We start from the raw sequence: 12,500 nt of genomic DNA, 5'->3' as shown, positions 1-12,500 counted from the left end.
AATCGCTCAAAAATCAAACATTAAACAAAATACTCATAGAACATAACACTTTCGACCGATTGTTAACATTTATTTATATGTTTCTATCAGCGTTTGCTAAATTTTCGATTTTGAGCGGTTATCAATGGCCCTTCTGCAAGTGTTATTTGGCAGCCATTTTTAAAATTCAAACTCCAAAGGGAGACATTAAGTTTGTTTTGAACTAAAAACACACGTTAGAATAAGTTTAAACACAGACTAACTTATTCAGTTATGTAGAAGAGTGTTGCCTTCGGTAACATTTATTTATTACATATTTGTTTTTCCTTTTTTTTTTTTTTTATTACAATAAAAAATACCTCGTCTCCATTCCACTTTTTGGGGTGCATGTTTAAGTTTAAATTTAGATATAATTTTCTTTTTAATTAGGAAAATCTTAAAAATGTGTTCTATTTGTGTATTTTATCCAAGATTTTGATAAACTCTTCCTGAGATTTTCTATATTTTTCATTTGCGTCTAAAGTACCATAAAACTAATCATTACAGAAGAAATATACAGCTGACGCCACCGAAATAGAAAAATCCCGTCCATCGCATTTAAAACCTGATAATAATCAATTGAACTCTCTGGAATATGGGATTATAGACAATTTAGCGAACAGATGCTAAATGGAATGGGCAAGGTGTCCCTCGATAAATGATCAATAAATCAAATAAATTAAACTATGAAAAGCAATGTTACATTTGTAAATGGGATTAATAACCCATTCTGTGGCTCTTAGTTTTATGCTGTAAATGAACAACTTCTAGTAATAAAAAAATTGTGCTTGTTTTATTTTCTATTGTAAGGGAAAAATTAAAAGAATCGGTTTGGAATCGAAAATTTGGCTATATTTTTTTCCGATACCGTTCTAAGGTTCTGATTTTTCGATTCCTAATTCCGGTCAATCGTCTCAACCCTAACACACACACACACACACACACACACACACACACACACACACACACATATATATATATATATATATATATATATGTGTATATATTTTTAACCACACAGCAAGACCACTTGATATTTATCAGCTGTTAATCCATGGACATTAAAAGTAACTTACTTTGGGTGCCCACTATCTATAATGAACATAAATTTTGGTATATCTCAAACTGCTCTAATTCTCAGTATGGAAACTCCTATACAAAAGGACATTATTATTTCAAAAGTTTTAAAAGATATCCTGGATTGTTTAGCTAAATAATGCTTTTATCACGTGCTTGCTAGTCGTCTGTACGCTGTTTATATCGAATTTAGATCTGGACTGGAATAATTTTCGAATTTTAAACGAGGTGAGAGACCGTAGTTAATCTAAAGATACATCTCGAATCAATAATAAATACAGCAAACCAACATAACCGAAACTTAATTTTATTGGTCATTATTTCCTAAGGAAACAATCCAAAGTGCGAATTAGAATGTTTTACCAACGAATGCTGGGTAGAATCGAATCAACACCGTCCGGCTAATCAAGACGATCGATACGAATATCGATCACTGAACAAATAAAATCGATCCTATTAGATTTTCTTCTCCGACTGACTGACTACTTGAGTCGGGAATTTGATTCGAGCCATCCTAAAGACGCATCGACGCTTCTTAATATTTGAAGTAGTTCCTACAGACAAAAAAAAGTAAAAAAAAAGCAAATAATTCTTTTAAAGCAGCATTGGATTACAAATATCAGAACTGTTCACTCTAAAAGGAAAGTTTAAATGAGAAATTTGTGATGGTTTGGCGTAAAAAAAAACAATAAGAAAAAAAGAGGAAAGACTGTCTCTGGTCACAACGTGTTTGTCCCTAAAACTTTATTACATAATATACATTGTTTCAATAATGCCGTATTTAGTTCAGCAACATGTGTGCTCTAGATCTTAACTACCTTGTAGACATTTCGACAACAATCTCATTTTCATTATTGATCTGTATCGCTCATTGATCTTAGCCATTCGAGTGCTTAAACGCCTTTTATATTTTTCATATATGAAACAAATATACACAATGTTCTACATTGAGTGTGTAGAGAGTTGCAAGCCTTCACTACTTCTAGCTGACGATATAATATATCTATTAACCACCTTTCATTTTTACATTACAATCATGCTAAAGATATTTATTCCACAAAAAATTAAACCTATATATATATAATATTATTATTATCATTTTTTAAATAAACTAAACACTTAGTTATCTTAGTTATAAAAATAATTATATATATATGTATATATATTACATTTTCAAATAAACTAACCAGTTATATATAAGTATACATATAAGTATATATATATATATAAGTATATATATATATATATATTTAAGTATATATATAAGTATAGTGGTGCTAGACTGGGTGTAGTTGATTCATTTGTGTACCTTTGTAGTTCTCTGTCGAGGGATGGCTGTCTTGACACTGAAATCCACAGGCGAATTCAGAAGGCAGCTGTTGCTTTTGGAAGGTTGGAAAAGAGAGTGTGGTCTGATCGTGGCATCACAAACTGGACTAAGATCTGCGTTTACAAGACTTGTGTGCTGACCACATTGTTGTACTCATCGGAGACCTGGACATTGCATCAAAGGCACACTAAGTGGCTTAAACGATTTCACCTAAAATGCTTGAGACGTATCTTAAACAACAAGTGGCAAGCACAAGTACCCGATACTGAAGTCCTCATGAGAGCATGTTGCTCTAGTGTTAAGAACTTTGTAATCAGATCTCACATGCGTTGGGTGGGTCACTTAGTTTAAATGAAAGATTGTAGACTGCCAAAACAAATTTTTTACGGGGAGTTGGAAAATGGCAAGCGCCCTCAACACAAGCCTAGAAAGAGGTTCAGGGACTTTACAAAGAATAATTTGAAAGTCTTACAAATCGACATCGACACATGGGAAGAACTTACTCTGCAAAGGCCGAAGTTGAGAAAGCTTGTACGTGAGAGCTGTGACGCTCTAGAGAAAAGAAAGCAGGCCCACAGTAATCTGAAGCGAAAGCTTCGCAAAGGTTTAATTGATGGTCTCAACCATGATACACAGAGCTGGAAGTGCGACACTTGTGAACGAGTGCTTTTGTCAAAAGCTGGCTACGTCAACCACCTTTAGTCGCACAAAACTCCTGTTCAGGTCAACTTTGCACCTATTAGTACAGACCAAATGATCTGTTTGGCATGCAGTAAAGTTTGCAAGTCTATTGCTGGTCTGAGAAGACATGTGATTGTTCATAAGAATACCCTTCAACATCCAGAGGAAGTCAACTCGATGGAAATTGCTCAATTTGTGTGTCACATCTGCTTCAGGATGTGCAAATCTGCGGCAGGGGTGCAGAGTCATCTGAGATGGCATGGACGGCAAGATTGGAAGAACTCAGTGTGACGGCGATCATCTGGAAAGATGCAGCAATCATCATCATCATCATATATATAAGTATACATATATATAAGTATATATATATAAGTATATATATAAGTATATATATAAGTATATATATATTATATATATTTTATATATTATATAAATGTTATATATATATATTTTATATATTATATAAATATTATATATATATATTTTATATATTATATAAATATTATATATATATATATTTTATATATTATATAAATATTATATATATATATTTTATATATTATATAAATATTATATATATATATTTTATATATTATATAAATATTATATATATATATATATTTTATACATTATATAAATATTATATATATATATATATTTTATACATTATATAAATATTATATATATATATATATTTTATACATTATATAAATATTATATATATATAAGTATATATATATAAGTATATATATATATATATAAGTATAGACGTATATGTAATTATACTGAGTTCGTGAAATTCAGTAAATTATCATATACCAATGAGTTTTAAGCCAAAAATGGTTGACTTAAAGAGTAAGCTACAAAATTATCAATTTTTATAATTGAGCATTAATATACTGTGTAAGCAAAAACAAGACTTCAAAACAAGGTGTTGATGGCAACAAAAAGTGTATTTCAATTTACGTTACAATTGTTTCCATGTCCAGTTCGACAAATCCAAGCATTCTATCGTTTGAAAAATTTCAAAACCGGCATTTCTTCAGACTTTTGGCAATGGAGCATTTTTTTTAAGAGAAGGAAGGAAGGGGACTCTCTAGCTAGAAAGGCATTCGAGAAACATCTACCTTTGTTGTGGTTACGGAAAATCCCCTTTAAATATTAATATATCGCCTAATTTTCGTATCCTTATTTAAGAGCAGAGTCATGACAAGTTGCTACAAGAATTTTTAAAAACATTTTTTATTATTATATATCCCATTCGTTGTGTTCCTAAATTAGATCCTTTTATTTCTTTGTTACCCAATACTTAAGTTTTTATATTTTTGTTTCGATATTATGGCCCTAACAGCCTTGCAAAAATGTTACGGTTAGTTTTAGTTTCGTATTACTGGCAGCCAATGTTTATAGATTATCGTTATATTTGTGCTCAGATTAAAGATCCTTTTAGTTTCAAAGTATAATTGAATACAAGCGTAAATAAAATGGGTGTATTAATATATAATATATAAAACATCCTCGTGTAATATTACGGGTGAAGTATTCTAATCTGTTTATTGTTATTTAATGTTTTAAGATTCATTGTTATTCTACAAAAATGGTTTCATATCGTTAAGTAGGATAACATGAAGGGAGATAATCTAAATGGTTTCATATCGTTAAGTAGGATAAAATGAAGGGAGATAATAATATTGTTAAGTATTGTTAGTTAATTTTGTTTGAAATTAGGTCGATTTGTATCCTATAATGGTCAAAGGGAGGTAATTCAGGCCATTTGGTGTTTTTGGTTTATTGATTACTAGAAGGCGTCTATGATTTAATAATTAATTTAATAATTGATATAACTTAATCAGACAGATACAGAACTTGCTACGATGGCTTACTTAACCAATTAAGTATATAGATTTTGTTTTGATCTCAAAGAATGGTCTTAGCCCATGGGTTTAACCCGCCTCTGTTACTAATCACTTAACTCATGCGTTGTATTTTTGGGTGTCTAAATAAATAAAATATATATATATCCTCTAGTTATTATTCTTACAGCAAAACCAACCATGGTTACAAGTGTGTCTATTCCTGCATTTATGAATAAAAACATTTAGAACAGGGATTATATAAACAAATCGAGCGGAGGCATTTGGACGATGTCAAAACATCGTTAATTCATTAACCACACAGGATCACCCATGTAGCGTAATGGCGAGAAGCCTTGACTGTCAATTTGGGCGGTCGGGTTTCGATCCTGGCTTGAGGCAGGTGCCTGTCTAGCCGCACTGGTGAGCTGTGAAAAAGCGAAACAATACAGTATGTGGATGACTATATATATATATATATATATATATATATATATATATATATATATATATATATATTACAAAACCAAGACAAGAAAAAAGTTTTGTATCATACTGTGTATATTTCAAAAATACACAGTATGATACACATACTATGGCTGGATATCTTATGAAGTAGACTTTTATGCCATACCCAATCAAAGACCTTTGATATGTCAAGAGCAATTGCCCTAGAAAGGAAGCCTCCATCAAGAGATTCACTAATTCTATGAGATATAACCGTCAACACATCTGCTGTAGATCTAGCAAAACGGAAACTATATTACATGTCGCTAAAAAGATTATTTTTGCTAGCATAACATAATAACTATTGGTTCATGTTTTAATTTTTAGCCTTGCAGCAAACATGTCTTCATAGCTCAGGCATAAACATCAAAGGAAAAAGCAAATTGTAAGCTAAACGTTTTGGTTTCGTTTCTTAGTGGTGGCGTACAAGTCATTTTTTTTTACTTATCAAATCATTACTATATATTGGGTTCAATATAATCTATCTATATATATAAAAGCGAAAATGTATGTATGTATGTATGTGTGTTCGCTTTTTCTGTATGTCTACAAAAGGCTTTTTTGGCCGTCATTCTCGGTTTCGACAATTTATATAAATGCTCGATAACATAACTGATAATCATGGCATTTAACGTTTCAATCAATGTACTTGGCTTAATTTTTATTGGTATATGTACATTGCCATTGGTTGATATATTTTAATATATTAGTTGTGTACTTGTCTGTGTGTGTGTGTGTGTAACGATCTGCATAAAAGTACTGTCAACTTTTTGATCTACAGACTTGAAAAATGAAATATATATATAGAAGATTAAGACCTGTAGTAAAAAATCTATTTTTAATATAGCCGGTAAAAATAGCTGCTAAGGAGTTAAAATAAAAGCGACTAAAATTGCCCCTGTACATATCAAAACTCTAAACAGATTTAAACGTACATGTATTTGACTTAGCAGCGAATAACGCTGGAGAGTTAAATATTTTTTTTACGATTCTAGCTTATGCCACCCAAGCCATATTTAAAAGATATATTTAAAATCATTACTAAATATTTGTTACAGTATAATAATAAATAGAGAATAGGCTATATAATAATAAATAAGAAATTAATAATTATCATATTTGAGCGTATTTTACGACCGGGCCTCATCGGATGACCTGCTAGTAATATATATATATATATATATATATATATAATATTTATATAATATATAAAATATATATATAATATATAAAATATATATGTAATATATATACATAATATATATATATATAATATTTATATAATATATAAAATATATATATAATATTTATATATATATAATATATATATAATATATATAATATATATATAATATATACAATATATATATAATATATATAATATATATATAATATATACAATATATATATAATATATACAATATATATATATAATATATACAATATATATATATAATATATACAATATATATATATATATATAATATATACAATATATATAATATATACAATATATATAATATAATATATATAATATAATATATACAATATAATATATATAATATATATAATATATATAATATATATTATATATTATATATATATAATATATACAATATATATAATATATACAGTATATATAATATATACAATATATATATAATATATACAATATATATATAATATATACAATATATATATAATATATACAATATATATATAATATATACAATATATATATAATATATACAATATATATATAATATATACAATATATATATAATATATACAATATATATATATAATATATATAATATATACAATATATATAATATATATAATATATATATAATATAATATAATATATATTATATATTATATATATATTATATATATAATATATATATATATAATATAATATATATTATATATATATTATATATAATATATATATATTATATATTATATATATATATTATATATATAATATATATATATATAATATATATAATATATATAATATATACAATATATATATATATAATATATACAATATATATATATAATATATACAATATATATATATAATATATACAATATATATATATAATATATACAATATATATAATATATAATATATATAATATAATATCTATATAATATCTATATAATATATATATAATATATAATATATAATATATATATATAATATATATAATATATAATACATATAATATATAATACATATAATATATAATACATATAATATATATATAAAATATAATATATATATAATATATATAATATATAATATATATATATAATATATAATATATATATATATAATATATATATATATAATATATAATATATATTATATATATATAATATAATATATATATTATATAATATATATATATAATATAATATATATATAATATATTACACAATATGAAGTAAGGATTTCGAGTAATATAAGTCTTATGTACGAAGTACTTTCTGAAATAAATGACGTCTTTCTTTTTTATTCCGTCCGAATGCATGAGAAGGGATTGCAAATTGTACTGTCATAATGACTGAACAGATAGTGTCATCGTTCTGTTGTAGATATTGATGGTGTTAGACTTTAAGAAAGCAACGAAGACCAACTTAAAAAATTTTCAAATAAATCAAACGTTAGTTTTAATTTTTCGTTCGAAATTTTACAATCATAGCATAAGGCCAGCATTCGTATCGGACCTCCATACAGAGAAAAAAAAGAGTGTTTATTTCATACAATCAATACCAGATATGATACAATGCTAGATATTTGGGACCCTACGCCATAAAGTTAGATAAGAGGCATAAGTGCTTGTCATGATAACTTAGCTGCAAACAGAAATGTACACAGAGACAGGTTATGCGATTTGAAGCGGGAGACAAAGGTCAAAATTCATAGGCGAAAGAAAAGTCGAACGTTCTTGAGCGGGAGAAAGAAAGGTTTGATTATCAGTCTCTGACGTTGGAAGCGTGTATCAAGACTGTTCAGTTAGTGTAGGAATAATCTAAACGGAATGTTACTGATGCCTCTGTCAGTTGCGTTGCTTATTTCCTAAGTTAGGTAAATAAGGAGTGAATAATGTCTCTCCTTTGAAATCCATTCTTTCCAAAAAAAAACTTGAAGAGAAACTAACAAAAGTCATCTTATGTTTTTCCTGCTTGAGAAATTTTTTTTTTTTTTTGGATCGACCAATATAAGCGACAACGGGGCGACGATGAAAGACAAACAACGATGCAGAGAATAAAAAGAACAGCAATTAGACACGGCATGTATGTAGAAGGGCTTTCTTTTATTTGTTCACTCGTGGATAAGAATGTAAACACATTTTGTGGACACCAGGCGTTGTATGTGAAGAAAACGATAACACCATCAAGCAAAAATTAAATAAAAAAATAATTATACGTCATCATCTCCTCTAACAAGGATATATATGCGACCGGGCACTGCTTGTGTATTTCATTCCTAGAAACATCTTTCGAAAGAACTCAATTTAACCACCTACCAAGATATAGAACGAGGCCAGTGAACCCGACAACGTGACGTCATTACCAGAGCGACAAGTAGGTTAAGTGTGACTACATAGAAGTTGTTTACAGAGTTTCAGCTTAGCTGATGGCATTTCAGTTTGCTGTGTCCAATATGGATTTTTATTATGATGTACCAACTTTTCGAGGAAATTATCCAAAAGGCCCAAAAATACACATCTTTTCTTTTCCTAAAAAGAAACAGCTCTCTATTTGGATACGTGCCATTAGAAGGGATAATTTTATTCCAACAAAATATACCAAAGATACGTTATTTTTTTTTTTTTAATTATTTAACGTGCATTTACTTAGAACTGTTCAAGTACTTTCATAATCTTTGATAACATTAATATAAATTAAAGAAGTAATAATATTTATTGTATTATCGATAAATAGTATGTTGACTTTTTAACTGTTTATTTCATTATGAGGCTAAAAAGTCTATCAGGAAAATTGAAAATTTAATTTAATTTTGTTTAATTTTTAAAATTGTAAACAAATAATTTGTACATGAAAATGTTTTTCAACGTGTTCTCTTAATAATAACATATTTTATTGAGTATGTCCACATATTTTAAAGTCACGTGTATTTTTTCGAAAGAGACGCCATGTTTTCAAAATACAAAATATGGAACTCGTACTCGTCGGTAAAAATATTTTAGCTGTGAACGTTATACTTTAATCTTAGAACCTACTTTGTAAATTTGTAAACAAATAATTTTTACAAGAGAATGTTTTTTCAGGGTGTTCTCTTAATAATAAATAAAACCTTTCATTTAGTGTGTCCACATATCTTAAAATTACATGTATTTTTGGAAAGAGACGCCATGTTTTGAAAATGAAAATAGTAGATACATGCTCGAGGGTAAAGATATTTTAACCGTGAACATGGAAATATATTTAAATGTGGTTAAATTTTTGTTTGTGTTACAATATTTTAGCGTTACGTTACTAAAGAACATAATTCTCGGAAAATACTCCATCCTATCGAAGAAAGTTAAAAAAAAATCATTTTTAATTAAATGTTCGATATGAACTATTAAAAAAAAGGGTACATTAAACTTTAGAAGAAGAAAGGGACACAAAATGGATATTTTCTTAACAAGCTTCAACAAAATACAAATATGTTGAAAAAAAAACCCAACAAATTTAAAAAATTAAAATTACCAAAGACAAGATAAATTACTCTTTTTCAACTTAGATATTCTTCGTGTTTTAACTAATCTTACGTTTTTGTTTCCTTCAAAACAAAAGTTGTGTAAAGTATATTAAAATGTTCTGTTGACATCTTTTCCAGAAAGGTAACTAAATTGGAACACATTCTTTTTCCTGTGTTAACTTCCTTTTTTGCAAACTATTTCCGGTTTGGGTACACTTGTCGAGCTCATATTTTGGTGATAATGCAATGGGAAAATGAAAATCAATACGTTGTATTACTATGTGACCCAGGAGTCTTTTACGTAAAAAGAATTAATTTAAAGACTAAATCTACGTTTAAAAATGTTTTTCCCACCTGGGCAACGCCGGTTAAGTTCACTAGTATATTATGAATAGTAATTAATCAATGTCGGAATAGGATAAAATATTTCTAAAAAGGATTAGCTGTTTCACGCCCAAAAGCAATCAAGTGCTCATTTTGTCCGACCGCTTTCCGAACACAAAGTCCCATGAGGATAAATAGGCGTGTTATACAAATTGTCACCATAGAAATTTGATCCAGTATAAATTCTGATTAGCTTACACATGGAAACATTTTGATTATGTACGGGAGATCCTTTCATTATAGCATTTATATATGTCTATGTCTATAGAGAAGGGGATAGAGCCCTTATGATTTTTTTTGTTCACAAGAATTAATCCGATAAACCCATTGTGTCTATGTAATAGTGCTGAAAAACAAGCATAATTTTTTTTTTAAATACTAATTTTCATATATAACAGCATTTATGCTACATGGCTTCATACATGTTTCGGACATAGACTTATTCAAGGTTTCGTCTCATAAGCTAAGTCTAAGAGCTTCTGCACTTGTCTGGCGAGGTTACGTCGTGCATTAGGCTATAAGCGAAACTTTTATACACATATGTGGCTAAAATGTTTCTTTAAACATATATACACATACGCGCACACGTACAGGCACATAAACACAGTACACACACACACACACACACACACACATATATATAATATAAAGCTGAATGTCTGTGTGTGTATCTGGTCACGAATAGGCTCCTATATGGTTGACTATTTTAAAAAAATTGATTACATATAGGGATAGAAGATATATCGAGACACATGAATGGTTATGTTTGATCTGGCAGAACAGTGGTTCATTAAAATTGTGGGGTCTGCGTTCGCTCCTGGTCCACAAACTATGGAAATAAAAAATTTAAAAATCAAAAAAAAAAGTTTACACGTGTTTTTGATATAGATGTACATAATAATACTTTGATAAGTATGTTTTAACTTAAATAGGGATGGTATAATAAAATTGTGGGGCCTGCGTTCGCGCCTGGCCTCCATAGAATGGAAATAGGCACAAACTTAATAAAGACTTTTCATATCTATCTGCGTAAGTATACTTTGATAATTATCTTTCAGTTTGAAGAAATATGGTATCATAAAATTATGGGGGTGTTCGTTCGCACCTGACCTCCATAGAAGGGAAATATGTCACAAAGTTTAACAAGTTTTTTTTAATATAGATCCACATAATATTGTGATAAGAGTTTCGGTGTGAACAGGTATGGTATAATAAATTATGGGGTTTATCTATTTTATTTTTACTTTCATCATATTTTGCTTTGGTTTTGATACTCCCAGATTCAAAGCTATCTCTTTACAACCCTTCCTTTTCATAACCTATCATACTTTCATAAATCAGAGTCCATTTGTTGTAAGCTGTTTTTGAACCCAGTCAACGACGGGTACTTTTGCTAGTACGGAGATCATATTTCATCATGATTTAATGTAAGTTTCGGAATAAAGAAATCCTACACATGCTTCTAAAGAAATATTTGGAGCACACTTAAAATAATTATCAAATTACCATACACATGACGTTGTCCAGAAACCAACACGCTGTAGCTTCAGTCGCAAAGGAGACAAAGAATAAAAGAGAACTTCAACTCGCTTTGTTTTTGTACAATAACATTTATTTCCTCATTGTTACGGCCATTACGTCACCTTCGTCTTGAACATTATCTCGAACGTTATTCACGCCTTTAACGTGATCTTAGACGTTCTTCAGATCTTTAACGTGATCACATGTTTAAAGTCTTGTTTTCCTTACCAATGACGTCATTTCCCATGCATTTTCAAACGCACGACCGCGCTATGTTACAAACATTCTCAGTGGTGAGAGATTCATTGATGAATGAAACCTGCAGAAATAGATATTAAATTTTATATATACATATTTCCACAGCCAGACAACGTCGCAGCTTACAAAAGCCATGAAAGCCAACAAA

The sequence above is a fragment of the Euprymna scolopes genome, chromosome 23 (assembly GCF_053919585.1).
Source record: "Euprymna scolopes isolate OS-2025 chromosome 23, ASM5391958v1, whole genome shotgun sequence".
In the NCBI taxonomy this organism is placed as follows: domain Eukaryota; kingdom Metazoa; phylum Mollusca; class Cephalopoda; order Sepiida; family Sepiolidae; genus Euprymna; species Euprymna scolopes.
This window is presented reverse-complemented; position numbering follows the sequence as displayed.